We start from the raw sequence: 7,500 nt of genomic DNA, 5'->3' as shown, positions 1-7,500 counted from the left end.
CCATACCAGCCTGGATGAGCCCGATCTCGGAAGCTAAGGAGGGTCGGGCCTGGTTAGTACTTGGATGGGAGACCGCCTGGGAATACCAGGTGCTGTAAGCATTTTCAACCAGCAGAGAGCGCTCTCGCTTAATCTACCCACACATATTTCAACGTGGTAACAGCGACAGCTCACGTCCAAAAGTGTTTTTCACATGGTTAAGGCACTTTAACTCCAACAAATAAGCGCTTCTAAATTATTATCACCAACAAATCAATGACTTATATTATATGACTTATCTTCAACTCCATATAAGAGGTATTTCAAGCTGCAGCTTCAGCTTACGGCCATACCAGCCTGGATGCGCCCGATCTCGTCTGATCTCGGAAGCTAAGCAGGGTCGGGCCTGGTTAGTACTTGGATGGGAGACCGCCTGGGAATACCAGGTGCTGTAAGCTTTTTCAACCAGCAGAGAGCGCTCTCGCTTAATCTACCCACACATATTTCAACGTGGTAAGAGCGACAGCTCACGTCCTAAAGTGTTTTGCACATGGTTAAGGCACTTTAACTCCAACAAATAAAACCAACAAATCAATGACTTATATTCTATGACTTATCTTCAACTCCATATAAGAGGTATTTCAAGCTGCATCTTCAGCTTACGGCCATACCAGCCTGGATGCGCCCGATCTCGTCTGATCTCGGAAGCTAAGCAGGGTCGGGCCTGGTTAGTACTTGGATGGGAGACCGCCTGGGAATACCAGGTGCTGTAAGCTTTTTCAACCAGCAGAGAGCGCTCTCGCTTAATCTACCCACACATATTTCAACGTGGTAAGAGCGACAGCTCACGTCCTAAAGTGTTTTGCACATGGTTAAGGCACTTTAACTCCAACAAATAAAACCAACAAATCAATGACTTATATTCTATGACTTATCTTCAACTCCATATCAGAGGTATTTCAAGCTGCAGCTTCTGCTTACGGCCATACCAGCCTGGATGCGCCCGATCTCGTCTGATCTCTGAAGCTAAGCAGGGTAGGGCCTGGTTAGTACTTGGATGGTAGACCGCCTGGGAATACCAGGTGCTGTAAGCTTTTTCAACCAGCAGAGAGCGCTCTCGCTTAATCTGCCCACACATATTTCAATGTGGTAACAGCGAACGCTCACGTCCTAAAGTGTTTTGCACATGGTTAAGGCACTTTAACTCCAACAAATAAAACCAACAAATCAATGACTTATATTCTATGACTTATCTTCAACTCCATATAAGAGGTATTTCAAGCTGCAGCTTCTGCTTACGGCCATACCAGCCTGGATGAGCCCGATCTCGTCTGATCTCGGAAGCTAAGCAGGGTCGGGCCTGGTTAGTACTTGGATGGGAGACCGCCTGGGAATACCAGGTGCTGTAAGCTTTTTCAACCAGCAGAGAGCGCTCTCGCTTAATCTACCCACACATATTTCAACGTGGTAAGAGCGACAGCTCACGTCCTAAAGTGTTTTGCACATGGTTAAGGCACTTTAACTCCAACAAATAAAACCAACAAATCAATGACTTATATTCTATGACTTATCTTCAACTCCATATAAGAGGTATTTCAAGCTGCAGCTTCTGCTTACGGCCATACCAGCCTGGATGAGCCCGATCTCGTCTGATCTCGGAAGCTAAGGAGGGTCGGGCCTGGTTAGTACTTGGATGGGAGACCGCCTGGGAATACCAGGTGCTGTAAGCATTTTCAACCAGCAGAGAGCGCTCTCGCTTAATCTACCCACACATATTTCAACGTGGTAACAGCGACAGCTCACGTCCAAAAGTGTTTTTCACATGGTTAAGGCACTTTAACTCCAACAAATAAGCGCTTCTAAATTATTATCACCAACAAATCAATGACTTATATTATATGACTTATCTTCAACTCCATATAAGAGGTATTTCAAGCTGCAGCTTCAGCTTACGGCCATACCAGCCTGGCCACGCCCTCTGACTTCCTGTTTGTGCAGGAAGAGTGACGTGGCAGTTTGGTTCATGGTGGATGAAGGAGGGACAAAGTTCAGATTGGAAAACAAACGAAAAAGGCTCAGAGAAGTGGAGAACAACAACACCTCCCCCGGCAGCAGTTGCTGCAGGGGGGCTACTCCAAGGGAGTATAAAAAAACTAAAACGGATTACTCGGTGATGAAGGTGGATAACGGACTGGACATGAGCTCAGCTATGACGGACAAAATGGAGTCGGAGGGGATCCCAAGGCAAAAGATGGCCCGCGCAATGGTCGGAGCTGGAGAGAAAGAGAAGAGAGCGGGAGAGGGGCCCGAGGCAGAGAAAGTGGAGAAGAGGAGGACGGGAGGACAACACAGCGGAGCGGTGTGGAAGGGGGCAGAGGAGGAGACGGCAGCAAGGGTGGCGGAGCCGAGAGCTGCAAAAGAATGTTGGGATCAAGCGGAAGACCAGAAAAAACTTGTAGTAAATGTGGAGATAGAGGGAGATGATGCCATCTCCCTCATGGAACTCTTGAAAGCTGTGAGTGTTACATGCGGTCGTGTCGTTGGCTGCCGAGTAAAGGCGGACAGAAAGTGGGAACTAACAATGGGCAACCCGCACGGGAAAAACAGACTGTTAGATGGTTTCAAGATAAGAGATTCGCGAGTGATCGCCTCTGAAATAATGAAGGACACGAGAGTGGTCTCATTTTTAAGTCTTCCTATTTATATCACTGATGAGCAGATTTTCACAAAGCTGGCACATTGGGGAGTAGAGCCGGTCTCACCAATCAAGAAGAGAAAATGGCCTGGCACGGACATATTCGACGGCACCAGGTTCCTGAAAGTCAGGTTCCCAGAGTCGGTGGCGGCTCTGCCGTATAGCACGAAATTTGACACGCTCGAGGGTCCGGAGTATTTCAGGATCATCCATAACAACCAAATGAGGGTGTGCAGACTGTGCCTACAGCAGGGGCACATTCTGCGGGAATGTCCTGAGTTCCTGTGTTTCAAATGTAACAAACAAGGACACTATGCAAGAGAATGTGCACGCATGACGGAACGAACCGGCGGAGAGCAGGAGGAGAAGGAGGAGAAGGAGGAGACGGAGGAGTTGGTGGAGGAGAGCGAGGCAGAAAAGAAGGAGGCGGCGGAGGAAGAGGAGGAGGAGGAAGACGGAGAAGGAGAGGTTGAGAGCCTGGTGGGGGACATGGAGGAGGAAGCGGTGGAGGAATCGATGGAGGAAGCAGGGAGTGACGAGGGAGGAGATGTCGCAGAGGATGCAAAGGAGGGGAGCAGTGGAGATGAGGAGGAACGAGGCGGACAAGATTGGGGTGAAGGACAAAGCAGCGGGGGGTCGCTTCCTTGTGCGCAGCAGAGAGTCACCAGGCGGGGTGGTGAGAATCCTGCTGAGACGGAGGACGTGGAGACCGGAAACGGAGCAAGGGGGATATCGAGGAAAAGATCAGGTACGAGAAAAGGGCGAGCACAGAAGAAACGTATGCACAATGAGGAAACTTCTAATATCCAGCGGTGATGGTCCGTTTCTCCTCCTTATCATGGTCTTAATGCCAATAACAGTGGCATCCATTAATGCAAACGGGCTGAGAGACAAGACGAAGTTCGAAAGCATGATAAGATTAAGTAAGGCAGATGTAATATGCTTACAAGAAACTCATTGGGATGCAGTAACGGAGCGAGACATGATAAAGCTGTGGGATGGGGAATGTTTCTCTAGCCATGGAACTAACATTGCAAGGGGAGTGGCGATTTTGTGTAAAAGGGACAGTGGAATTAAGGCCACGATGAGGGCTAAAGATGGAGAAGGAAGATGGATTAATATAGATTGTGTAGCTCAGGATGTGAATTATAATATTTTAAATGTCTATGCACCGAATACAGAAGGCGATCGCACAGCCTTCTTTAGGAAATTTTATAAAATAGCCGAAAAGTGTGATGTTATAATAGGAGATTTTAATGTGAAATTGTGTCATCTGGATATAAACGAAAGTTGTGTATGGAGACAAGATGCCTCAAGAAAGGTTCTAAATGACTTTATGATGGTTAACAACTGGTGCGACGTATGGAGAGTGAAAAATCCTGATAAGAGGCAATATTCAAGGGCGCAAGTGGTTCAAGGGGTTCTAAAACGAACCAGAATTGATTTGTGCTTAACGAAGACATCGCATATACGATTATTTAATAATGTGGATTATAAATGGATACACTTAAGCGATCACGCCATACTATCATTAGAAATGGGGGAACAGGAAGAGAAAAGGGGAGGGGGGACATGGCACTTAAATGCACATCTCTTGTACGATGTGAATTATAATAGAGCCATTAGGCAACTAATTTTGAGCGTAAGCTCACAACCGGGTTTTGAAAAGAATATAATACAAGGCTGGGAGGACTTGAAGACAAAAATAAAAGGGAAATCCATACAATATGCGAAAAGGTTTCGGGCGAGACAACAGAAGAAAGAAAGAATGCTAAGAGCAGAAATCGAAAAGGTTGAGAGACAGAAAGGCTCGGAGGGGAATAAGTTAATAAGATTGCATACCGAGTTAAAAGAGTTGGAGAGGTTGAAATGCGAAGGGGCTATATTAAGGAGCAAAGCGCAGTATGCGGTGGAAGGAGAAAAAAATACCGGCTTCTTCCTGAACTTGGAAAAAAGAAGGCAAAACAAATGCTACATAGCGGAAGTGATGAATGAAAAGGGAGAGACAACAGCTGACTTTGTAGAGATCTTAGAGACAGTCCAGAATTATTATACCCATCTTTTTGAAACAGAGGGGACAGATGATGGGATAACAGAGGAGATCCTGGCAAAATGTGAGATGAAGTTAGCTGAAGAAGACACACTCATGTGCGACCAGGAGATGAAGGAAGAGGATATTGATTTGGCAATAAAACAATTAGTACTAAATAAAAGTCCAGGTAGTGATGGACTAACAGCGAATTTTTATAAACAATTTAGTGATATATTGAAACCAATATTGTTACATTTATACAGAACAATAGAATTAACACAATCCGTGCCGGCATCTATGGCAAGAGGGATCATAACGATCATATATAAGAAAGGGGATAAACGAAATCTAGCCAATTATAGGCCTATAACACTACTAAACACGGATTACAAAATATTGATGAAAGTACTAGCAAACAGAATAAAACAGGTCGTGCACACTATCGTAGAGCCCTCTCAGGCTTATAGTGTGCCGGGAAGGGAAGTTTCAGATATTTTGAATACTGTCAGAGACACAGTAGAATTTTTGAAAACTACCAGCAAAGAGGGCATTCTGGTCTCACTGGACTTCAACAAAGCCTTTGATAGAGTCGAACACAAATTTATGTTCAAAGTTTTGGAGAGGGTGGGATTTGGAGCGCGTTTTCTCGGGTGGATTAGGTTAATGTACGCCAACGCCACTGGCAGTGTGAAGTGTAACGGGGTGGTTACCGATCCTTTTCCGCTTCGAAGGTCGGTGAGACAGGGATGTCCACTGTCCTCAATTTTGTATACAATAATCGTGGAAACACTGGGTGTCCTTATTAAAAAAGATTCAGAAATAAAAGGTATAGAATTACCTGGAGGGGAGATGTGCACCATACAACAGTTTGCTGATGATACCACGTTACTGATTAAAGACATAAATAGTGTACATAGAATAATAAACTTGGTAGAACGATATGGTAGAGCCTCAGGAGCTAAAATAAATCCAGATAAATCAGAAATCATGTTCATCAATATGAAGGGACCGCCGCAAAATGAATTACCGGTACAATTACAAGCAGAACATATCAAAATATTGGGTACATACATTGGGGTAAACAGTGAAACGGCCAGGGACATGACATGGACTAGTATAATTAAAAGGATAGAAGCAATTTTGTGCTATTGGCGAATGAGGAACCTGAAACTCAATGGGAAGGTGGTGGTATTAAATAGCTTGGTAATGTCTAAAATATATTATGCACTCACAGTGATAGATCTACCCTTATGGGCACTAAACAAACTAAATGAGATTATGACAGTTTTCTTGTGGGGGACAACGGTGGGGAAAATCGCAAGAAAAACATTAATAGGGAAATATGAAGAGGGAGGGCTAAAATTACTAGACATAGAAAGTAAGAAAAATGCTTTCAGGATTAAATTGGTCAGAAAATATCTGTGCGATGACACGGCTTACGGCTGGAAGGGTCTTATGCGGTTTTTTTTAAATCGAGTGCTCGGAATAGGAGATTTTGTCTTGCTTATGAAACCGAAGAGGCCGATGACAGCGGGAGTCCCATTATTTTATAGGGAGGTCCTCGAAGCACAAGCTGGCTTCCTGGAGCATATAGAATATGAGGCGAATTCTATAAGCCTAATAAGAGAACTGCCGATATTTTTAAATAAATATATAAAGAAAGAAAATAAAATGTTGTATAATAACAAAATGATAAGAGCTGGACTAGTACAGCTGAAAGATATAATGTATGAATTTGTGCCCGGTTTTTTGCCGACGCAGGCCGTGGTGGATAGTATAAGGGAAGTTGATTATAATTCAACATACACGGTCATAGAGAATTATTATAAGACTATTCAGAGAAGTATCCCACAACAATGGAGAAGGCTGATAGAAACAGGTACAGCTAGAGATAGGACAAGCAAACTCCCAGAGCTGGGAATTAAGCGAGAGGGGGAAAACAAGAGCTTCAGTCTGATCTCCTGCAAGGAAATCTACGAGCGTTTTTTAGTGAACGTCACGAAATCACCGGCCTCCTTGTCGTATTGGAGCAAGGTCTTTCCACAGAAAGAGGGGTGGAAAATATGGGAGAAATGGAAAGTACAGGGTAACAGCATCGAGGCTGAGGACAATGATTTCAAAATAAGACACAATAAAATTTTTACTAATGTGGTTTTACATCAACTGGATAAAGCTGTAGACAGAGATTGTGATGTTTGTGGCTTATTGCCGGAAACGCTGATGCATATGTTTGATATTTGTCCTGAGTTATCTGGCTTTTTTGGGTTATTGAAGAAATGTTTAATAGAAAAATTGGGAATGGTGTGGGACGGAAGGGATTCATGGGAGTTTTTTCTTTTATTTGGAAACTGGCAATACAGTAAAATTAGAAACGAAATGCTGTGCAGATTTATGTTGAGCCATGCACGATGGGCAATAAGGGCACGAAGAAACAAGGCACATTTCGAACGAAGGGTTATTGCAATATGGCCGATTTTTCAAAACATAGTAAAGAAACAGATTCGATACAGGTTGATACATGGGGTAGACCATTTTGAACGACTGTATGTGAAGGATGCCACTCTCCTGTCCCTTGATAAAGAAAAGAGGATTGTGTGGAATTGGTAGCTCTTTTTGGACTGTGTAGTTGGGAAATTGTGTGTTTAAAAAAAAAAAAAAAAAAAAAAAAAAAAAATTTTGGCTACTTCATCTTTTGAAAATTGTGCACAGTAATCATATAGTTGGAATGATTTTTCACCCTGTGGGATGGCTGAACGAATGATGCTGGGTTTTGAAATGCCACTATGTGCAAATC

The 7,500-nt window shown here is 43.8% G+C and overlaps 5 non-coding genes and 1 pseudogene across 5 annotated transcripts; all 6 read left to right on the top strand.

Moving 5' to 3' along the window:
• The window catches only part of LOC133425732 (5S ribosomal RNA), a 109-nt pseudogene extending 8 nt beyond the window's left edge, over positions 1 to 101 (top strand).
• A 217-nt stretch (positions 102 to 318) lies between these two features.
• LOC133425668 (5S ribosomal RNA) lies at positions 319 to 437 on the top strand. Its single transcript, XR_009771140.1, has one exon. It is a non-coding gene; the product is annotated as a 5S ribosomal RNA (ribosomal RNA).
• A 199-nt stretch (positions 438 to 636) lies between these two features.
• On the top strand, positions 637 to 755 carry LOC133425657 (5S ribosomal RNA). Its single transcript, XR_009771127.1, has one exon. It is a non-coding gene; the product is annotated as a 5S ribosomal RNA (ribosomal RNA).
• Positions 756 to 954: 199 nt separating this feature from the next.
• On the top strand, positions 955 to 1,073 carry LOC133426234 (5S ribosomal RNA). Its single transcript, XR_009771666.1, has one exon. It is a non-coding gene; the product is annotated as a 5S ribosomal RNA (ribosomal RNA).
• A 199-nt stretch (positions 1,074 to 1,272) lies between these two features.
• Positions 1,273 to 1,391, top strand: LOC133426054 (5S ribosomal RNA). The gene has a single exon (XR_009771493.1). It is a non-coding gene; the product is annotated as a 5S ribosomal RNA (ribosomal RNA).
• Positions 1,392 to 1,590: 199 nt separating this feature from the next.
• Positions 1,591 to 1,709, top strand: LOC133425636 (5S ribosomal RNA). The gene has a single exon (XR_009771106.1). It is a non-coding gene; the product is annotated as a 5S ribosomal RNA (ribosomal RNA).
• Positions 1,710 to 7,500: the final 5,791 nt, after the last annotated feature.

The sequence above is a fragment of the Cololabis saira genome, unplaced genomic scaffold (assembly GCF_033807715.1).
Source record: "Cololabis saira isolate AMF1-May2022 unplaced genomic scaffold, fColSai1.1 scf025, whole genome shotgun sequence".
Classification (NCBI taxonomy): Eukaryota; Metazoa; Chordata; class Actinopteri; order Beloniformes; family Belonidae; genus Cololabis; species Cololabis saira.
The sequence above is the reverse complement of the archived record's forward strand: the minus strand, read 5'-3'. Positions and strand labels throughout refer to the sequence as shown.